Raw genomic sequence first — 24469 nt, 5'->3', positions numbered from 1 at the left:
TATGATCTATACAAAAATAAGATGGTCAAAATCAATCACTGTGTCATTTTTAATCATTTGGTAGCAAACTGAAGAGGGATTGGATAAATAAATCATACATATTTTCGATGTATCATATGTTGCTTCATTCATGGTTTCAAGCTTGTGATCTGCTTTTTTTCACGTGATACATACATTCTTTCTTGTAGATTGCTGCATTAATTATGTTGATCTTGAAATATGTGGCTTCAAACAAGCAAGAATGTGTCCTCATTTACAGAAAAAGGTATAGTTGTTAATCTTTTTAGGTATTTTTTGTATATAAATCGAATGGCAAAAATGGGGTTCTTTAATTAATTACCTTTTGTTTTCACAACCCAAATAACGCACTACATCTTACCACATATAGTAGTTCACAATTTCTTGTTTTTTTGCTACAAATTGGTAGAAATATATTACATTATAAGCACAACTTTAAAACCATTTCGGAATTTACAGAGAAATTTTCATTTAGTGGCGAAAGTTGAGATTTCATATTCATATAAATCCAACTACTAAACGTTTTTTTAAAGATATTTGTTTACTGGTTTAGAATATTTTCCTCGGAGTCCGAGAAGAAGAAAACTTAGCGGAATTAACTTTGAAAAGCATGATAAATAAGTTATGACAGTTTATAACAGACATTAACCATCTAGACATAAACAAATAGTTTTCACTTGTTTGTAAAGTAAACTTTAATTAATGGAAACTTGTAGACCAATTTAAATTATTGTCGCTTCAACTTAATGTCATAGTTAGTGGCATTTAATATTTAAAATTAATCCCGAACGTGTTGAAATACTGATATCATTTATACTACTTTCATTTGCTTTAAAGTTGTTCTACTTAGTCTTTCTTTGAATTTACATAGATTATTAAAATGCCTAAATACAATATTATAAATTATAAAAATAAAACATTCTATATAACGTTGTTAGAAAAACACCCAATCAAGTAAGTAAGTTGGTTTCCTGTAAAGTTAAAGATTGCTACAAATGCAACCAAAACTTCGTTGTTACTGGCTTGACAGATATAATTAGCTTTATTCCAGGATTCATCTCTACATCACTTAGCATTTTAAAGAAAGGTGATTATTCTGTATATCCTATTCATGCCCAATCAAATAATTTATCAATAATATGTGCTCACATAATCAAGTTATAAAAGGATGAGTAAGTGTATAATCATACTTGACCTAGAAAACTATTTTAATATAAATTACATAAGTAACACAGCTTTACATGCAATATAAATCTATCTTTGACCAAGGGAAGATAACTCAAATTCAAAATATTGCCTATGTTTTTCAATCTCTTAATACTATTTATTTAACATTGCCACATGAATACAAATTTAACTCCTTAGATCTAACAAGTCTATTGCTATATCGTGTTAATACCTGTTATGTCTTTATTGGAGTTTAGAGAGCATTATTTCTTTCGGAATTTTTTTTCGAGACACTTACAATTTGTTAGACAACTGACTGTTTAAATTCAAATTGTGATTCACAATTAAGTGTATATTTGATCTTTGAATACCCTTCTAGCTCAAAAACATGCCATTTGAAATAGGGCCTGGACAACAATGTTAGATTTTCTCAAACCTTATCTATATAAACAATAAACAATAATATGTGGTCAATAAGAACGGAGTAATGAAGGTATAGAGATATAAATAATTAATATGAACCGCAATTATGATACATTTAAATTTGGAAATAACTTTGTTTAACTGTCTTCCGTATTAATGTCAATCTTTTTCTTTCAGGTTAAAAATTATGAGCAATGTGTCGAACTTTCAGAAATACCTGAGCAAAGATTGAAGTTTCTTGCCAAATAAGTGCATTTATGAAACAGTTGGGGGAATGATTGAAACAACAGGACAGCTAAATGCAGATCAAAACTCGATACTTGGATACTTGCGAAGTACTTCGATACTTGAAAACTGACGTGTGTACCAATGGCAATGTGGAAGGATAAACTTATATTTAAAATTTCAACATACATTTTGTAATTTATTTGAATGAATAAGTCTAACGTTTAAATTTGTCAGTACTAATAAACTTGTCCCTTTTTGGATATACCTTTCAGTTCGGTATTTTGTAATACTTTTTAGATATCTTTTAAAAAACGTTTCTCATGAAGACTTGAATTTTCGTTAAAGAGTAATGTAAGAAATGTGAGTCGCCAAAAAAATTCATAATTTCAATAAGAGGAAACATATAACACTTTATATAATAAGTGTTTTAACATCCCTGAATTATATTTTTACAAGCAATGCAGGTCCAATGTCTCGTTTTATTGGTTGATTTTGGATACGACGTCTGTAGCGTTCAATTTAACACCAAACATGTTCTTTTAGAAACGGAGGCCGTTTCTCTTTCATTTTTCTGTCCACGAAATTCATGGCTTGCACATGGAACGTGTAGCTTAGCATTGTCTAGTCGGTGGTTTATCCGATGTTGCTCATTTTATTAATAACATTCAGAAAAAATGAGGGTGTTCTTCCCTTGCTTTGATACAACCATCCCTCCCTAACTATTACAAACACATGGTTTCCCCCTGATTGTTCGAATTATGGTACTTATATAGGACATTACACGCATCCATGGAACGTTCTGTTTCCTTGTAACACAATTTATGTCGACAGTAACTGCTTGTTAAAGCCATTAATTCTATACACAAGACGTATATTACGTCTTAATAAACCTCACAAAATATCCTCGAACCAACGGTAAACGAAATTTATATGAACACGGAATGTTTGCCTAGTCAGTCCGATATCTTAATCGCAAGTGCTGTCTATACCGCACAAACCTCATCACAAGAAAGTTGACAGTTGTGATCATTATACCAATAAAAAGGAGTGATATGATTGTCAATTAGACAAATATTCATCGAAAGATGAAATGACATTCATATAAACATTTGAAAGATCATGTCCTAGTGGTTACACCTGTCGTGTTGCTTAAATCGCATTATGTGATGTCTTAATGTCGGAAAAGATGAAACCAATGCGACAACAATATTTGTCGTGAAAACGATTTTCAATGATGGTCAAAATAAAGTTATGGTAGCGTCTGTACAATTTTCGAAGAAATTACCTTTCCATGAAGAGTCTTTGCAAAACAAATTTCTTGTAACCGACCCTCTAGCACATACACATTATGTGATAGGTACCCCCTGTATAGTAATAACTCGATCATAACAAAAATACTCCATAGGCATGACGCTGGATTGTTGCTTAATAGAAATTAACAGTAAACAATTTAGCACAATAACAAGAACTCAAGCGTCAAAGTACAGAAACAAATGTGTTACAAATTCCCATTCTAGTCATTATAAACAATGTTATGCAAACAAAGATCCTTTTATTGTATGCATTCTCTTTTTTTTCAAATAATATTAACGGTAACATTTTACTTCATCGGGTGGGCATTTCGAATAATGTATCGATGTGATGAACGAGGTCAAATATTCACTCTTCATAACTGGAAAAATTATTTCAAACAGTAACGAGCTGATATAACCGGGGAGAAAAAAATAATAACCCGACCCGGTCAAAAAACGTGTACTTATTATTGACAACTTCAATAACACCTACATGTTATTACTACTACTGGGTCAATACAACTGCTGGTGGACGTTAGTCCCCGAGGATATCACCGTCTACTTCTATACTTGCATGGAAAGACAGATATTGTTTATTGAAATTTGCTGTATTAACATTTTGGAAATAATGTTATATTAAAGAATGTATCTCCCTAATACATAGCTCTGATTTCTTATCATGGCTTTACTTTTGGTCTTTTTAAGTTTAAATCAGATCTTCAAAATATGTATTATGTCTTTTATTTTAAATTTTTTGGTCCAGAGCATTACTAAAGAAATATTCATATCCAAAAGTATTACAACGATCGATATTTACAAAATGTGTTAACCCAACAAAAGTACCATAATTCGAACAATCAATGGATTCCATCGATGATGGTGGTTGAAAGAAGGGTAAGTGTGAAATGAAAGCGAAATCGTAGATACTCGTACTGAATAAAGATTCGCTTATAAGGTCGCTGATTCTTCAAAACAAGTAATTAAAATCCTCGATGGTTCTATGCTGTATCTTCTTTCAAAAGTGATAAAAACATGTTTGACTTCAACAAAAAATAATACCAGGGTGACAACCAAAAATCACAGATACAAATAAACTGCTCACGGAAGAAATTAAAATCCCAGTATTTTCGTAGGTCGGTTTTTGCGCAGCATAAGAAAAACATGTAGGGCTTTTTAAAAAAAATCTTTTTTCAATATCAATTTTCCCAAAATGGTTCTCTCACATACAGATTAAAGTAATACAAAATGATGTGGTTTTACTAAGAGATAATTGATGTGTATTGTGCAAAAGGCAAACGGTAAGGATTTTCAAACATTTTGGAAATTGCAAAGATTTTGCGTGCGAAACATTAGCAAAACTTTGTACAAAAAGTGTCACAATTTGCATATTTTGACACATATCTGCGATTTAAAAATATTGATAACATGCAGGGTCAAAATAGTTTTAACAAGAAAAGTTGTGTAGATATAGATAAACATGGGAGTAAATTATTTAATTGGTACTTGAATGTTTTCCATATTTGAGAGTGGAAAAACTAGTTGAAATAAACGTTATTGGATTTTTCATTTACAAAATTTTAAATGACTTTATGGATCGTAAATAACCTGTTTTTGATTTTGTATTATCGTATATCTAAAGTAGACATCATAAGAAAATTGAAATTGAAAGGTTCAAATTTCCCTGAATAATAAGTCTGAATGATGCTGAAAGATTTTTATGAAAATGATATGATATTGATGATGAATGATTGAATGATGTCATTTTTATTTCGAAAAATTCTTATTTTTTTAGTTTTTAGTCTGATTCCAACACCAGGGAATTACTAATTGTTGGAACAATATCATTCAGATTTCAATTTCAAAAAGTGCACTGTTATTCAACGTCATTTTCCTGAATGTTGTCAATAACGAGTTTATATGGTCGGAAAAGGTCATTTTAAGGGGTGGCATAGTGTATTTATTATTGAAGTTTATTTTTAAAGTTTTCCGGAAAGGGGTATAAAAAAATGCACATTTTCAAAAAAGAATTGAAACTAGTTTTTTTCGAAATGGGTTAATTCATCATTGAAACAATATAATAAAACAACACTTTATAAATCTCTTTCATCCGAAGCGCTTTTCTGGATTTCCCTTCATCGAGAACACTCAAACCTTAACATTTAATAGCCAGAGGTGTATGAATACGTAGAAACGTTAAGAGGTATATGTCCAAAAGGACCTAAAAAGAAATTTCAAGGTCAAAAGTGCATCAGAGAGTTGAAACCTTAGTTTCTTAAAAATTTCTTAATTTATTAACGGAAAATTTCAGAAAAAAGTTTAATAATAATAACAGTATCGAAGCACCGACTACTGAGTTCAACTTTCACATTAATTATCAGCATTCCTTGCAATTGATATAGTTTTTGGCTGCATGTCAGTGTGTTTGTAATTCCTCATTGAGACCGTCATATGTTTTCAAACCTTCTTTTCAAAGTACATTTGTATATCGGATAACTGAAGAACTTTTTTTTCTATTTTTGCTTTTTAAAACCATCTCACCTATGCGGAGGAGACATCATTGCCTTCTACAAAATTTAATAAGGACTCTGTAAAACTACAGAAAATGATCCAATCATTTTTGTTCAATTCATTACGTTAAACAAATTTAAGAACTTCAAAAGTTCACAAATTTCACACTGGTCCGTGATCGTATAGATTTGATGTTGACGTGTACCAATTCTGGTGGTAATGAATTTCGTTTCTTCTACCCACGTCGAGGGAAGACTCGTGGAATCCCTGTCTATGTCCATCCATGTCCATTTTATATCGTCCTTGTCTTGTACAAGGTTATTAGTTGCCTTCGAAATACCTCGGAAGTAATTGTCCTATTACAACGTGATTTACACCATAAACAGTTTTAACTTATTCCGCAAACGATGCGGTATCTCGCTTTTTACAGGATTATTTTCATGTGTCAAATCATTTCCACCGATCAGCATATGTAGTAAAACGCATAATGTTTTTTTTAATGCATTTAGGTCCCCGTCGTGATGTTTTCCATACGATTCTGAAAATTATATTATTATATTCTCAATTAAAGTCGGACTTGTTTCTATTTATTTAAGCCTAGATATGTTTTCAAAATAATTCCTCACCCCTCCTATCCTAAAGTTGAACATCAACCCCTATCTTAAATGTAAGAATACTAAGACATACGATATAGTGTTGTCATGTTTATCAAAATATCTCTTGTACGATTCATATTCTTGGTCCAAATATTACATTTTCTTTTATTTACATATTAAATTATAGTAAAAATAAATTTTTCAATTGTTGATTGTATCTTCAATCATATATATATATATATATATATTTATATTGAATTAATATATGTATATCTAAGGGATGTCAACTCGGTGAAGATTTACTAATCGAGTACTTGTTAATTTACCGAGCGATACTCGATTGATTGATTGATTGTTGGTTGCTTTACGCCGCATTAGCACAACAAGGCTATATCGCGGCGATAGCGATACTCGAGTACTCGGACAAACATCTACAAAATGAAAACACAAAATTATATCCATTTTACTTATTGTGGGTCGTTGTCTTATGGACGTTAAACCCTCAACATTATCATGATTATTTCCTCGAAACAAGATAATAGTTCCAGGAATTTTATACCATAATTAATAGCTCATTTACTTTAAGCACTAATTATGTAAACTGGCAATAATTTAATCAATTAATTAATAAACATCTATAGAAAAATGTTTACTCAAACAACAGTATGTGTGAGTAGTAAAGAAACACTTAATGATCAACAAAAGGGTGATGATTAGAACTTACTGATGCCTTTAACCATTCTCTGAGGGTCGACATAGGGTGCAACGAATTTGGTCTTATTTAGAAATGTTATATTGTCAACTTTTTTTGGGACAAGTGGATTTCTCAACTTTGTTACGTAACTAACAGTCCTGTTGATAACAATATTTGCTCTGACGGTACAGAGGTATTGATATGACTAAAAGACGATAAGCTAAAAGTGTAAGCATCGGAAAGGTGTTCTTGTTCATAGCCTACCTCTGTTCGAGGGAATTTTAAATGACAATTAAACACAAACATTCGAAACGTATTTCAATTTTCATCAATTTTGATTAATATTTAATTATCAAATATTTAATACCGGGATGCGCTCTTAATAAAATTATTTTTTTCTTTAAGAAGGCAACAACATTCTAACAGAAACCGATTAGTTGAGTATCATCTTAGTATTCGATACTCGGTACTACCGAGCGATACTCGAGTACTCGAGTACTCGTTGACATCCCTAGTATATATACATATTACACAAGTCTAAATTGAAAACAACCTTCAAACATATGATTGCGTTGGATAAAAACCGTAATTTTTATACGTGTGCATGCAAAACGAATTTCTTGGTAGAGGGGTCTAAATACAGCACAAACAACATTTTCCAAAAGACCAAAAAAGTAAAAAAGTATATTTAAACTAAACGCATTTGACTAGCAGGTCAAACAACGGATGTTCTTAAACCATGCTGACTGCCATGACGATTGCCAAATAAACGGATCACCAGATGTAACAAAATGGATCTTAATTATTAATTTAATACCAAACAGAAAACAATAAACTTGCGGAAAAGATGGTATACCGCAAACATGAGGTGCAAAAATTGGTACACCATATCCGGATTTCGACAATTAATGTCTCTTCAGTGATGTTAGGAATCGAAACGGTATTTGGAAGGCCATATAATTTAACTCAATTTAGGATAGACTCTTGAATTTTGAAGAGTCGAAATAGGATGAACGGATTATATAAACCCGAAGGCAAATATAATACAAGCCCAAACAAAAAAATATAAACAAGTCTAAATTGAAAACAACGTTCAAACCTATGATTGCGTTGGATAAAAACCGCAATTTTTATACGTGTGCATGCAAAACAAATTTCTTGGAAGAGGGGTCTAAATACAGCACAAACAACATTTCCCATAAGACCAGAAAAGTGAAAACGTATATTTTGACAAAACGCATTTGACTAGCAGGTCGAACAACGGATGTTCTTAAACCCTGCTGACTGCCATGGCGATTGCCAAATAAACGGATCACCAGATGTAACAAACTTGATCTTAATTATTAATTTAATACCAAACAGAAAACAATAAACTTGCGGAAAAGATGGTATACCGCAAACATGAGGTGCAAAAATTGGTACACCATATCCGGATTTCGACAATTAATGTCTCTTCAGTGATGTTAGGAATCGTAACGGTATTTGGAAGGCCATATAATTTACCCGAATTTAGGATAGATTCTTGAATTTTGAAGAGTCGAAATAGGATGAACGGATTATATAAACCCGAAGGCAAATATAATACAAGCCCAAACGAAAAAATATAAACAAGTCTAAATTGAAAACAACGTTCAAACCTATGATTGCGTTGGATAAAAACCGCAATTTTTATACGTTTGCATGCAAAACAAATTTCTTGGTAGAGGGGTCTAAATACAGCACAAACAACATTTTCCATAAGCCCAAAAAAGTTAAAAAGTATATCTTAACGAAACGCATTTGACTAGCAGGTCGAACAAAGGATGTTCCTTAACCCTGCTGACTGCCATGGCGATTGCCAAATAAACGGATCACCAGATGTAACAAAAGGTATCTTAATTATCAATTTATTCTCAAATAGAAAACAATAAACTTGTGGAAAAGATGGTATACCGCAAACATGAGGTGCAAATAAATGCCAATATTTAATTCAATCAGTTCATCTATCAGGTTATTTATGAAAATTGAAAATAATGCAGGCGATAAATTTTCTCCTTGTTTTACACAAGTTGTACAGGGGAACCAGTCAGTAAACTTTCCATTCAGTTTAACACAAGATTCGGAACTGTTGTAAATTATCTTTATAGAGTTTACCATCTATATTATTAACTAACAGTTTATAAGGCATCATTTCTCTGTCAACAAAATCGAAGCATTTTTTTAAGTCAACGAAAGCCACAAAAAGGTTATCATTGTTTCGAATTGCACTTTTCAATGTTAAATATGGTCTTCACACGAACGGTTTCTCCTAAAGGCCGTTTTGTTCGTCAACTAATTTGTCTTTGTTCTCTAAATAGTTCACGATCCTCTTATTGACTAAAGCGCTGTATAATTTACTGATACATGATACCAGACTAACACCTCGATAATTCATAGGATCTCTTGCGTCTGTATTATAGTCTTTCAAAATAGGACAAATAATAGACTTTCACCAGATCGACGGAATAGTACTGGTATCGAATATCCACTGGAAAAGATTATGCAAAGCGTCTATTATTGCGGGATTCTTCAAAACAATATACGGTATTTGATCATGACCACAGGCGGATTTGTTCTTAGCGTGCATCACTATGTCACTGGTTTCTTCACGTGTAATGTTACCGTTAATTAATTCATTTGGTTCATATAAAGGGTCATTCATATTTTGTTCTAATAAAATTATATGCACTTTTGTTCGATTATAATGATACCACGATACAAGTTGAAAAAATCTGTTAGCAACTTTTCTAGAATATCAGCTTCTTTTCGTACAGAATTTCCGTTAGCGTCAATAATTTCCATTGAAATAGATGTATCCCTCTTAGATCCAAGTCTACTTATTTTATCCCAAAAGTCGTTCGGATTTTTCACAGATATTGATTCAAAGTCCGAAGCTTTCGCACTTCTATATTCACGTTCCGCTTTTCTTAGGAATTTATCAAATTTGTCTCGTGTATCAGCGTAATCCTTTCTTAGTGCCGTTTTGGTATATGTATTCCCAGTACACTTGAGAAAATGCTTTCTCCTTCGTATGCTTTTATTCCATGCTGTAGCTAATGTATCGTTCCAGTACGGTTTATTATGTCTAAAGCGTTTTTTTATGCATTTGAATTTGCTTAGGTATTTTTTCGTCCATTTCAGCGACAATTACATTGCACAAATCACTGTTATATCAGGTCAATATTTTCTTGGGTCTCCCTAATTCGCTCTATCGGATCAATAATATTGACAATGGCTAGCCGTCTCAGTTCACTTGACATAAAATCGCCTGGTATCCTGTCTAGTCTATAACGAGGACGATTATATAACGGATCAATCGGTTGCGCTTCGTCTGTCAAATCAGTAAACGTAAGTTTAAGTTCACATGTAATCACTGAATGGTCCGGTAGTTTTGACCTTTCGCCAATCAAGGGTTGAAGATTATGAATGTCAACAATAGTCTGTATTTGGAGAACTTTAAAGTTATCATAATTACTGACAGAATCATGCTGAACACAAAAAAAGTCAACGATAGCTTTTCCCTTGCGTGAAATAGATGTGAAGTTATCATTTTCGGCGAATCTACCATTAAGCACAAAACTTTGCTTCGTTCAGAAAATCTATGAGTTCATGTCCATGCTGATTAATACTATTGTCTATTGCAATCCTTTTCGGGATATTATCTATTTGGTTTAAGGTTTCTGATAAGGAACCTATTCTAGCGTTAAAATCCCCAACCAGTAGAATATATTCACAATCAGAGTGCATATGGATTTGAGTTAAAAGATGCGCTAAGAAACTCTGATTTGGACAAAATAACTGAAGAGGTAGATAAATTAACAAGACAAATTTCAAGAAAGAAACTGATAAATGATTTGGGCTTTGATGATATTTCTGAAAATGACACTCAAATAGGAAACTCTACATTTTACAAAGATATTGAATCTACTTCGGAATTAATACAAATGAAGGACGAAAGCGATTATTTACTTGAAACAAACAATGATGATGGGATAGACTCCAATAGAGACCGATTGTCTTGTAGCGTTTCCGATGATGATACGGATTCGAATGTTTAACACTAATCTTTACAATCGATAAAATATGATAAGAGTGAGGCTGTTAGAAGTTGTATGGATTGTATTAAACCAGTACAAGTTAAAAACTGGAAGGAAATCAACCAAGGCGACCATATTATTCTTTCAAGGAGTTTTTATGACCATCACGGAAAAGTATTTAAACCAGAGGATGATAACAGTGATCAAGTTCATTTGGAATTAATTCATCAAACAAACAGTCCGATGGGTGCCGTTAGGGACAGTATGCGTCGTAAAGGAAAACTAGCAAAATTAAAACGTGAAACAGAAACTGTCAATTTAAAAACGGACATAGTTAATATTTGTAAATATTGGGGAGGTATAAAGCCTAGATCTCCCGAAGAAGTAGTTAAACAGGCTATTAGAGCTTTACGTGGTGCCAAGGAAGAATTTTGGTATGATGTTATGAATAATAATTGTGAACATTTTGTTTCTTGGTGTGTAACTGGAAAAAAACTCAGCATTCAAATAAGGAAAGCTACAATTGTTCTTAAAATATTTTTTAAGTTACAGAAAGGATTCCGGGGACTCAGTGACGAACTTTTAAGAAACAAAGTCGAATATGAACATGGCATGCTTTGTAAAATGTGCTTAAAAAATGCTTAGTGTTACAAAAAAGAAAGTTTTACTTAAGGTGGCTCGGGTGTCTGCCTCCATCTTAGATTTTAAAGTAGCAGATAACAGTTGGTCTAAATCTTTGATGAAATGTGCAATTTTTTAGAGTAGTATGTAATTCATGTGTAAGACTTTTGATGTAAATATGGAAAATTATGTGTTTTATCATATTTACGGCTGTAATTTCTAAAAAAACACCATATTTGTGTTTGATTCATTTTTTTTTCAACTTTGCCAAATAAGGGGAAAAATCTCAGATAGTAGAGGAGATAATTTACCTATTTTAATATATAGCAAGAAAACAAGTTCGGTGACCACATTTTTTCTTTTTCTTATCTGAAAGCATGTTATAAGAGCTATCTTCTCACATTTTATCTTAAAATTTTATCATGTAGTTTTCTTTTTGTTACACAAAATTGGATTTTCCATGCATAATCTATACAAAATCTGACAATTTTGCACAACCTGTAGCATGAAAAAAAGTCCGGTGACCCATACTTTTTATTATATTTTTGAAAAAAGCATGATAAAAACTTCGTTTTTTACAAATTATCAAAAAATTGTATGGATTCTAATTAACACGACCCAGCCACCTTAAGGACGGCATACAAAAAGGTGACATAATTTTGTATAGATATTTCAAACTTCAACACTGTTCGGTGGTTCTTGACATCATCAGACGTAAAGAAAAATATATTAAGTGCGAGATTGTCCACTATGCATTCAAGGGACAGTTCACACATAAAAAAATACAAAGAGATATTTTGAAAGTTCCATTTAATGGAACTGTTTCAGTATTTGATTATGCGAGCGATTTTACAACTTGTGATCCAGAGGAAGTAGTTTGTCGAGCTAGGGAACGAATAGGAGAGGAAATGTTTTCTTATTTTTCTAATGACTCAAGCCATTTCGCCCGCTGGTGTAAATTGAAATTGTTAAACTAATGAAAATAAATATTTTTTGTTCACTCTTGAATTTTATACGAACACATGAGTTAGACAGAACTAATCGTTTGCTGATTGGGGATGAATAATCAAAATTCAGTGGGGACCATCTTAGAACTAGCACTTCGATACACTTGTTTGACTAATTTAATTTTTATTGAAGGAAACACAGTCATTCGCCATGCATTATTATAACTTAGTTGTTGGTTGTTCTTTAAATGACCAATTTTAACTCGCCAAAGTCAAAATGCTATTGTGAGCATTTACCATTATTTTAATGTCAATCGTTTGTCCGTCGTTATTATTTTTTTTTTTTTTTTTTAAATCCTTTATTTAAATGGAACTAAATCTGGACTAAATAGTCCTAAGATACATTCCCGCAATCAACAATGCACGCCTCGTTACTTATAAGACAGTATGAATATATGCCAGATTGAAAATGTAAAAGGTACTTAATGAGAATGATGCTTGACCTCAATTTTGAAAAAAACTTTTTTCGTTTACGAATATATTGTAACATGACATTTTTTATATTAGTTCCATTTGAGAATGTTTTATTTGAATTGAATTACCTAACTTGCATGTCGGCAGTGGACTTTTAAAATACCTTTAAAGTCGTACAATTGTTATTTCATATATTTTTTTAAACTGAGCAGGATGAACATCTCCCTTTCACATTTCAATTTTAAAAGATAAAAATATTTTTCACCAATTCAATATTTTACTGAATCATTTAAAAAATATAGCAACTATATTGAAATGAAGAATACTATATTTAGGGTATTTAAAATTCCTTAAATCAGTCTGCAAGACCGGGATGAAGTGAACTCTTTTAAGATAAGTTACTTTACTTCTGGTCGTATTTCATCATCATGCATACACTTTGAAGACCGTATACATGTATTGCAATCTTTTCCCCGATTTCATTGTGTTTACGGATGGACGCCTAATTGAAGTACCCAACACCATTAATATGCAATAAGCAATTTCTACCTCAGCAGATTGTTTAATCCCGTATATTGAATTCTAACTGTTTATTTCTGTTCCAGCTTTGCTAGAATTACAAATTCATCAAAGCCTTTCGATATATTTTACCTGTGTTATTCAACAGAATTCTATGATAAAACATTTGATGTTGGTTGTTTTATAAATCTATTAATAGAAATGCATAATAATGACGGCAAGTATTTCATTCATCTGTTCAACCCAAGAATGAAGTAGATTAAATAAAATATATTTTCATCCCTGGACTTCTCTCGTTCGGCTTTGCTAGAGTGAGGAGTTTGGTTTGCTGTGTGGGATGCATAAATACGCAAAAACATCCGACAATCCGTACGATCAATGCTACGCTCTCTGGGCGTTAAACAATCTTTTGCAACAACTATCTTTATGTTGAATTTTTCGAAATATAATAAATTTATTTCTACCATACAGCCATTCATAACGTGAGCCGTATGTGGCACAACTTTTCAAAAGTTTCGATTTTAATGCTCTTCAATCTGGTATGCGATTTGGACTTCCAACTGATATAATTCGATCGCTACTGCTGGGTCTCATGTAGATGATTTAATGCTCGTCTGGAGTATCATCTTATAAATTTGGTATCTTTAATGATTTTTTAGGGGTGCAAAATTTGGCATGATGAAAGTCAAAATGTCTTTATGTCCCTATCAAATATACCCCAATTTTCAAATGGCAATAAGAATTTCCATCCTTCATTCTGGTCGATCTACTGTGCGGAACATACCTATTATGTTAAATAGATGTTGATTTGTTGTTGTCCTGAATATGCATTAAATATTTGCCACTGGACGTAAAGGAAGCGACTTCAATCAATAGAATGTATCTATTCTAAAATTAGAAACAGGATGAATAACAAACAAATCTTTTATTTTGTGTCAGTGCCATTATTCAAACTATAAGGGACAAAAAAATTGAGCAGGAACGGCGTCCCTTAAACAATAGCAATAGTAGCACAATTAATATAATCGAGCAAATATCATTATAAATTACGAACAACTGTTATCGCGTTGACCAAGAAGATTTTTTTTTCAAACGGATTTAATTTTTGATAGGACCCAGCATGTACTTGAACATATCATGCAATTATCCTATATGTTTAGAAATCCTATGCATTATTGTCGGGTCACTGTAGCACAGGAAACGGGAAATATAACCAAACTGTCGTAACCTTGCAAGCGAAATTTTGAAATTATACAAGAACGTGGATTTTTGTTTATGAATGTTTAAGGAGGTTACATATATTGAATAAAAAATATTATAATATTTTAATGACTTAAGTTATTTGTCTACTCATTTGACAAAAACTAAACTATTGATCAGTGAAAAACAAGAATGTGTCCATAGTACACGGATGCCCCACTAGCACTATCGTTTTCTATGTTTAGTGGACCGTGAAATTTGGGTCAAAACTCTAATGCATTAAAATAAGAAAGATCATATCATAGGGAACATGTGTTCTAAGTTTCAAGTTGATTGGACTTCAACTTCATCAAAAACTACCTTGACCAAAAACTTTAACCTGAAGCGGGACAGACGGACGGACGAACGTACGCACAGACTAGAAAACATAATGCCCCTACTACTATCATAGGTGGGGAATAAAAATGATTACATATAAATAGCCTTAGTGGATCATTTGATTTTCAGTAAGTGGGGGATTTTTTGCTGATGGGATATTCATTTTATATCTGTTGATAGAACGGCTTATTCATTTAGCGAGAAAACTATTTTCACATTTTGTGCACAACTATTTCTTGCAAAGTCCTTCATTTTGTAGGACGAAATATTCCTTTTTATCCTGTCTTGGAAAAGGTTATTTTTTACAGTTATTGCTAGTCAAAAATATTCATTTCCAAAATAAGCCCAAGGGTGACCGGGGAATAGAAATATAGTCACTTGGGTCTTTTTCCGATTGGCAGTAAAATCCTTGCCAAAGTGGGACGTCCGTTTGGCTGTGAGGGATGTACAAGTACATAGCCACATCCGGTCAGAATGAGAACATTATTTCCAATGCCTCGTGTAGAGAGAGAGTCCCACGCTCTCTGCACTTTAAGAACCTTTCCACCAACTCTTGGAGGGGTCCGCAGGTGGCCTGTTAAAATGCCAAATTTCTGTCCCTCTCCAATATACTCTAATTTTTCAATGGCAGTCCAAATTTCTCCGATTTTCATCCCGGACGGACTCTTTTACAGGACATACCTATTGCATTTATTGTGAATTTTGTTCTCGTCCTGAACTAGTCCAAATAATTATGACGACTTGAAAGGCTATTTTAATTTTTGCTGTGACGCCAAATTAAAATAGCCTGCCAAGACGTCATTATTAATTGAGCTAGTCCTGAATATGCATGAAATATTTGCCACTGGACGTTAAGCAACTAACACTCTATCAATCATTTTCAAAATCCTTCTTTCGCCTATTGTTACGATGTTGTAGCCTGCGTAATCATGACATCTTTTGAAATCTCAAAGTTCTTTAAATTAATAGAACGACCATTCGTCTTTGTGGGACAAACCATTTTTTTTTTTTATTACTTAATAAAATACAAACAATTGTTTTTTTCAATAACATACAGATACATTTTTAAACTCCATGTTCAATCCTTCCGCCCAAAATTTCAATGGAATCGAACGATTTTTCTCACTTCCCTCCTGAAACATTTTTTTTTTTCATTAAAAATTTGAAATAAAACATTATCTACAACCCCCCCCCCAAACAAAAATAATTAAAAAAAAAATAATTAAAAAGTTATAAAGCTTAAGAGTTGAATATTATACATGTGCTTTTGGCGTTTTGTGGCCTTGTTTTATTAAGAATGTAAGAAGACAACAGCAAAACTGTAAAAGAAAAAATACACTATTTACACACACTCAAGATTTTAAATACTTTTATATTATTATTTTGTATATTCTAACTAATTTGATTCGTTCAGGAAGAGTCACAAGTCATGTTAAACTGTACTTTCAAAGGTAGACTTAAAACGGCAGATAGAAAAGTTATATTGCACAGTTATTTTTAAAATATCTATAAATTGAAATCTAAAAACCTCAATCCTTTGTGACACAATCATAACAACCAATTAGATGAATTTCTGCTCTTTTTCAGCAATATTTATAATAACTATATAACAATTGTAGCCTTTGTATGAGGTCCATATAGGGATATATCAACCTAAAGAATTATATCGACCTCAGACTTCGTCTTCAGTCGATATATCCTCGTATCAACCTCATGCAAAGGCTATAATTGTATAATATACAATATTTGATTGGTTTTACATATTTGTGAGAAAAGAATCAAACGTGAAATTGACACTGTATAATACTGGGGCCTGTTTATCGAAGCGCTCTTAGGACTAGGACATGTCCTAAGATCATCGTAGGACGTATCTTTGTCCTAAGTGCGTTTATCAAACATGTCGTAACTTAGGAAAAGTCATAGGAATCGTCCTAACTTCAGGACACATAAGTAAGTGTCTTAAGATGGTCTTAGGATGGTCCTAACTTTAGGATACATTTTATGATGGTTTATTTGTAAACAAATACGACCGCCACCTATATATGGATCCCCTTTTTCTAAATATTTTTCTATTTTCACTTATTTAATGTGTTCTTGTTCTTGCTCAAACGAGGTTACAAAAACAGTAGTATATATATGACACCCCTCTATTCATATTTTCCACGTGGAACATAAGAATAAAGAGGCATCGTATATATAATATAAAACACATAAAATAAATAGACATAGGTTTAAATATTAAGGAATATTTACTTTAAAAAAAGTTCAGAAAAAGGGGGTCCATTACCCAAGAGCATGTGATCCGTAATGAAATAATTTATGCATTCCGTAAGTAAGTTAGTAAGTAAGTAAGTAAATTTTATTTAGAGTCGGGCATGATATGTACAATTCAACAAGGTAAACATGAGTTCTGTAGAGCTCTTAACGGACTTGATATTTAAAAACAAAAAAACAAATTATAAGCACATTTGACAAACTACACATACAAATAAAAACACATGCATAATATAATAGCTAAGCAAACATGCATAAATCAAAGCAAGCATGCTAAAAAGAAAAGTAAAGCAAATTTTGCTTTAACTGTCACAAAGACAAATTCTAAGCAAATAAATAAAACAAAAGCAAACAATAAACAATAAACAGAACACAGGTCCAGAAGATTCCAGCTGTGAGACAGCAAAGTTATTGTCTACATGAGCTACAGAAGCAGTTTTCTGAAGAACACCATGCTGAAATAAAATGTTTGAACTGTTCCAAAATTGAGAGGCTCCTTGCATGGTTAGGCAGGGAGTTCCGCAACTTTGCTGCCTCAAAGCTAAAACTCCTTTTGCCATACCTTGTAGTTCTAGGTTGTGGTAAATCAACTGTGAGTTTATATCTAAAATTATATGAGTTATCTTTAAAATTTAATATATTGTGTAAGAACTCTGGACTGGATTTTGTCAAAATTTTGTAGGTTTCTAATGCCATGGTTCTCATGCGTCTGATTTTAAGTGTTGGTAGTTTAGATTGTTCAAGTAATTGTTCATATGAGTTATTGTAGTCATTGTAGATGAATCTGAGCGCTCGTTCTTGCAGTTTTTCATTTTTTTTTTTTTTGGTGTTGCGCTCGCTACAAAAATGCCATGTGAGTGGAGAGTAACTTAGGTTTGACATGATGAAATAATGATAAATTGTCATTTTTGCCAGTTTGTTCAAGTGTGATCCAATTCTTTTCAGAACGTTTAACTGTCTGGCTGCTTTTTTTCAGATGTTAGATATGTGTTGGTTAAAGTCGAGCTTAAAATCAATGGTTACTCCAAGTAGTTTTACTTCATCATCGCATTTGATGTTGTTTCTATTTAAGTTGAAGACTATGTTGTTTTTATGTGTTTTGCTGCCAATCTAATATTCCGTATTTTTATGAAAGATGCGTGACACATCGAATTAAACTCACTAAAATATATATAATGAATGTAACCGATTGTTTTTTATTGGTTTTCACTGTTAATACTGCTGTTTCCAAATAATTTGATCAATAATCTTATAAAAAGTTGTTACATGTTTTGTGTTTTTGTTTTTGTTTCATAAAGTTTGAATGTACCATTATTAGATTGTCTAAGATATTGTTTCTTTTCTTTATGATAATACTAATAATATTTCTAACTTTTAATCTTATAATTATTTACTACTGGTGAAATTCAATGCATTCTTAAACATTTAAAATTTTAAAATTCCTATTTTTCTTTACGCTAACACTTAGGACAGCGGTTAGGACATCCTAGCTAAGATAGTCCTAAGATAGCTTCGATGTGCATGCTGAGACATGTCGTAGGTCGGTACTAACATTATCCTAATATATTCCTAAGTTGGTTGACCGTTATGGAATAACAGTTTCACAGATGATATCGGATATGTTCCTTATGTCGTAACTACAATACCCTTCCCTTTTCACGAACGTGACCTACCGAATTAGACTATTTACCGGATTTGTAATAACATAAGCAACACGACGGGTGCCACATGTGAAGCAGGATCTGCTTACCCTTCCGGAGCACTCGAGATCACCCCCAGTTTTTGGTGGGGTTCGTGTTGCTTAGTCTTTAGTTTTCTATGTTGTGTCATCTGTACTATTATTTGTCGGTTTTTGTCTTTTTATTTTTGGCCATGGCGTTGTCAGTTTGCTTTCGATCTGTGAGTTTGACTGTCCCTCTGGTATCTTTCGTCCCTCTTTCCTAAGAGAGGTCTTAGGACAAATCTTAGGACAGCTTCGATAAACAGGCCCATGTATTTTTGTTGTTTTTGACACATTCAATTGTTTTTTGATAATTTAAGATAAAAACTATTTTCAACTTACGTATTCATAATTATTTTGATAATGTATTTCAGATCTGGTCCTAAGCTTCACGACATCAATACAAATTAATATGATTACAACTCTCGTGCGTATCGTTTCAAAGGATAAAATATAATACACTTCTCTATAATACATAGTCGAAACTCTTGCGATTTCGATATATGTGCATAAACGTTTGTGTCACGTGGTCATTTTATTCTAGTTCGTACCTGGAAACATAGGAGGCATTGTACTTGTTTTCTTCCTGAAGATAAACTAGATGTGTGGGAACGACACGAATGGACCCGCTCGGAAAAAAAGCTTGAAGCCATTTTTAGGAGTCGGAATTGTCAAAGTCCAAAGCCCGTAATTTCAGCAAAAATCAGTGGAGATGAACCAAACGTGAACTCGATCTGTAACTCATCATTATAGACTCGCATACCTAAACTCGGCTCAATATGTAAGGCATTTAGAAAAAAGTCTGTATAACTGTAATTTTCACAAAATTTTCAAAGTCCAAAGCCGGTAATTTCGGCAAAAATCAGCGGAGCGGAACCAAACGTAAACTTGAACTAAAAATCAGCTCAATATATGAAGGTGTTTAGAAAAAAGTCCGTATAACTGTTCGTTGCGAAATGACGGAATGACGGATAAGAGTAACACTATATGGCTCCGACCCAAGTTGGCGGGGCCATAAAAATAAAAGACAACTTCAAATCATTACTTTTTTTTATTGATATTAATGTCAATTTACGCTAGGGCCCTTATGATTAGTCAGAGGAGGGTTTCGGTTGAAGTTAACATGCTTAAATGTCCCTACCAAACAGAAGTTCGTGTTCAAATACAGTGCAAAAAAAACATCATCTTCAAAGGGGGAAGTCAAACGACAAAAATAAAACGACTCATAGACGATTAACTCATGTACAGTTTTGGGGAAGGGTTTGTAATATACATAGGCGTCCGAACAGTCCGATCGAACCCAATCTAATATTTTTAACTGACCATTGTTACATAAATCTTTAATACATGTGCTCTAGCTATTTGTATATTGATGTATGTGTTCATTTATAAGAAAAATAAACACTATCATATACATAGTTTGGAGGTAAAATGCATCAAAAATATCATCAGAATCATTAATTATAAAGTCATGATCTACCTTATAATAATTTATAAAATGAGCATCCCATACGCTTAATATTTCCAGAAGAACGATAGTTTAGTTTGAGCTTTTGATTTTGCCTTTTGATAAGGGACTTTCCGTTTTGAATTTTCCTTGGAGTTCGGTATTTTTGTTATTTTACTTTTTACAATATCATTTTCTCTAATTTAGAGAAGACTTGTCCATAAGGATGATAAAGGAAGAATAAGACGGTGCTATATATCTAATTTCATAATATTTATATTTGCAGTAGGCGTTGAATTTATTAAAAAAGCGATTTTCTGTTACTTAAAGGAATAGAAATATTGGCTCCACCCACATCAAACACAAATTTTACACCTTGTTCATGATCTGCGGAAAACGTCAACTTTAATGATTAAAAAATCGGAAATGTTATAGGTAGTTAAAATTATATATTGAAATGATGAAAATATAATAGAAATATGAAACAATCAGTTGTTATCATTGGTACTGCAATTGAATGAATATGTATGAGCTATCTTTATTGAAATTGACATCTCTAGAATGCGAAGTTCAACTTAAGGACGTACACCTGATTTTACTCTGTAAAATACCATTTACATTCCAATCACTTAAGGAAATTTTCAAACCTGCTTTACACATTTTGCGAGCTGAAAATTGATATCTGGTACTGGTCTTAAATAGCACATTTATAAAATCATTCTCAAAGTACCTATGTACAGAAAAATAGTTTTTATATTTTAATCTTAATTTTATATGAAAAAAAGGTAAAAATCATAGAAAATTAAACAGTTTCTTACTGAAACATGTAAAAAGTATTGAGGATGTTCGCTCCTCTGTTTCAAAATAACAAGCCCGTTAAAATACTTTTATAAATAATCGATACTATATAAATAACGGAAATAAAAAAGCAGAAAAAGGTATAGGTCCGTGTCCTTGTTTTTTTTTTAGATATAATCAATTGAAAATTTGGCGGGGAATGATTCTCTCAATATTATTCATGTATTTAACATTGGCACCTTTTTTCTTTCAAAAACTATGAAACAATAACAAGGATTTTATAAGATTTTCAAAGATGGCTTTTTAAACTATATGACATAAAGTTATAAAAAGAAAAGTAGAGGTTAGCTGGGAAAGATTGTATTGGCACTACATGGATAAAACTAGAGGATTCTGAATATCTGACAAAAAAGTAGCGAACATCCTTAAGCATTGCGATGTATGTATTGTCACTAATTGAATGGGCTTGTCAAAATGGAGGCTAAATGTATTGGATTGAAAGGACTTTTCTTTTGATCCCTTTCATGAAATCTGTAATCATCATTAATATGGATTTGATGTCCAGTCTTTTTTGTTGATCTTTAAATTGGTACCGATTGTACTTAGATTGTTGCACTATCCTTTGCTATTGGTTATTCGGAGTCTGTTGATATTTCCTTTTCTCGATTGAGTTTAATTTGGGACTTCAATAACTGAAGAAGTTGTTATTTAGAGAAAAAGTATTCCTATCCGTGTCGTCAAATTGTCACGATTTTACTGTTGAAATGGATCTATATCTCTAGAAATTTTTCTGATGGAATTTGCCAAGAAATCTATGCATTGACTTAATATTGAAATTATCTAAGGCGCTAAAAAATGCGAAACTATGAAACACCGATGAAGCACATATATCTATATATCGATAACTTGGGAGAATAAAGCGATTTAAAGCTTGTTGTTCCTAAAGGGAACATCTCATATTTCGTTTGCATTATTTTCATTTTCCACGGGAAATGATGTTAAAACAGACTTAATTCGTTAGCTACCGGGAAATTAGTCTGATCAGTAAAGTTACCGCTTGTGTCCTTTGATCAGTATAGTCACCGCTTGTGTCCTCTGATCAGTAAAGATACCGCTTGTGTCCTCTAGTCAGTAAAGTTACCGCTTCTGTCCTCTGATCAGTAAAGTTACCGCTCGTGTCCTCTGATCAGTATAGTTACCGCTTGTGTCCTCTGATCAGTATAGTTACCGCTTGTGTCCTCTGATCAGTAAAGTTACCGCTTGTGTCCTCTGATCAGTATAGTTAACACTTGTGTCCTCTGATCAGTATAGTTACCGCTTGTGTCCTATTCCTTTTGTGACATTTTGACTTAATGTGGATGTGCGTGGCGGTTGACTTATGTGCAAGTCGCATACCATGTCGAGCAAACCAGTTTCGCTCCGTTTGAACTTGTCATTTCCTCAGGTTTTGCTTTTTTTAATCTTGATTTTATATATATAGAAAAACGCATTGATCGGCACTATAAATAAGATTGTTATGCCTCCCATAAAGAATTAATTATGATTTTTTTGCGTGATGTTATTATGTAAGAGTTGTAGGGGTACATTTTAAATGTATTTTTTAATAAAAGATGAATAATATCCGGAAGAAGTTATATAATCGCTAATGATAGTGCAATGATTTGCAATTATGAACATTTAAGTATTAAACGATGTGGTAAGTCTGTCGTCGTATTGCCGCTTACGCGTAAATAACATCTAGGGTATGACGTAAGAGAAAACTGATATTTGAAGATAAAATTTATATCTGGAAAAAAATATATAATAGTCAATGCATGGCAGTGTATCTAATTCGTATTGGAAATAAACCCTTTTTTAACCTCACAAAACATATCGTTGAAACCGAATTCGAATTTAAATGGACTTTAATACTCGAGGACAGACATAATTTAACGGTTTGGATTAAAGATTACGAGTGGACGTCTTTAACAGGTGAATATCATCTACTTTAGCGCATCTGCTTTTTGTTCATCTATACAAAGAAACAAGAACATCTATATGACATTATACTCATAACAAACAGACCCTCATAGTAAAAACAGCCAACGAGTCGGGTACGCCACAATGAAATCTCGACCCTCTGGAAGTGATTGCTGTATCGCTCGTCTTGATTTATGCAAATTGTCAACAATTACCACTGTCTAATAAAAATAATCTTTCAACGATGATTTCACAAAATTCCTGCAAGGATAATAAATATCTCATTTAATATCAAGTTTTGGAAGCAATTTGTCATTCACATGAATATGCAGTTTTTTACTTATGTTTTAAATGTATATCTCTATAAGAAGACATTCTTAAATGTGGAAGGGGTCATTTACTACATTTTATTTAGAAGATCAAAATGTATTATTTAACCGCGTATAACGATTTGATCGATTAAAGATTTTCTTACTACTGCGAGGGCCATGCGTCGTAATTCTAAAAGAGATCCCATTTTACATTCCTTTAGTGTTTGATAGCAATTGACTTTTACAGGATTTTTATAGAAATTTTTATTGATTTTTTGAATTGTGTGAATATGCGCGTTTAAGTAGATTATGCGCCAATGTTAAATTCGTTCATCTAATGTTTGGTTCCAATTGGCCAAATAGCTTGAAAGTTAAAAATTCTTGAAAATAAGCTTATGCCGGTCGACGAATGGCTTGTAAAAGGCGATATCAGATGAAATTCAGGAAACAAGATTTCAGATGTTAACTTATCTTATCTGTTATAAGTAATGGAGATAAAATATTTCCCCCTCTTTTTGCAACTATAAACTACACGTGTATCAACTCTTTTTGAAAGACGAGTTTACTTGAACGTAGTATATATAAGAGACCCAATAAAAAGGCAACTCGTTTTACAAAGTTTTGCACTGAACAAGCTTTACATTCAGTTAAAAGTTTATATAATTTGAACCTCGATGTACCCTGAGCTCGAAAAATGAAGCCTGCGATCATATCCTAGTCAATCTAACACCCACTGTAAACTATGGTTTCAAACCATTTTCCGATAGATATAAACAACGCGCTGGTGTCAGACAACAGTAAATTATCACAACCGTCATGAAAAATGACGATTAGTTACTA

At 32.5% G+C, this 24469-nt stretch overlaps 1 protein-coding gene and 1 long non-coding RNA gene across 4 annotated transcripts in view; one reads left to right on the top strand and one right to left on the bottom strand.

Annotated features, from left to right (window-relative positions):
• Positions 1–2107, top strand: part of LOC127724791 (uncharacterized) — a 40167-nt gene extending 38060 nt beyond the window's left edge. For both annotated transcript variants that reach the window (XR_007992696.1, XR_007992695.1), the window contains exons 2-3: positions 189–265; positions 1786–2107. This is a non-coding gene — a long non-coding RNA (uncharacterized LOC127724791). The remainder of the gene's footprint in view (positions 1–188; positions 266–1785) is intronic.
• The window catches only part of LOC127724635 (E3 ubiquitin-protein ligase rnf213-alpha-like), a 1011139-nt gene that overhangs the window by 798004 nt on the left and 188666 nt on the right, over positions 1–24469 (bottom strand). The gene's annotated exons all lie outside the window — the stretch shown is intronic.

The sequence above is a fragment of the Mytilus californianus genome, unplaced genomic scaffold (assembly GCF_021869535.1).
Source record: "Mytilus californianus isolate M0D057914Y unplaced genomic scaffold, xbMytCali1.0.p SCAF_14, whole genome shotgun sequence".
NCBI classification, from domain to species: domain Eukaryota; kingdom Metazoa; phylum Mollusca; class Bivalvia; order Mytilida; family Mytilidae; genus Mytilus; species Mytilus californianus.
Note: the sequence above shows the minus strand (reverse complement) of the source record. Positions and strands in the feature narration are given on the sequence as shown.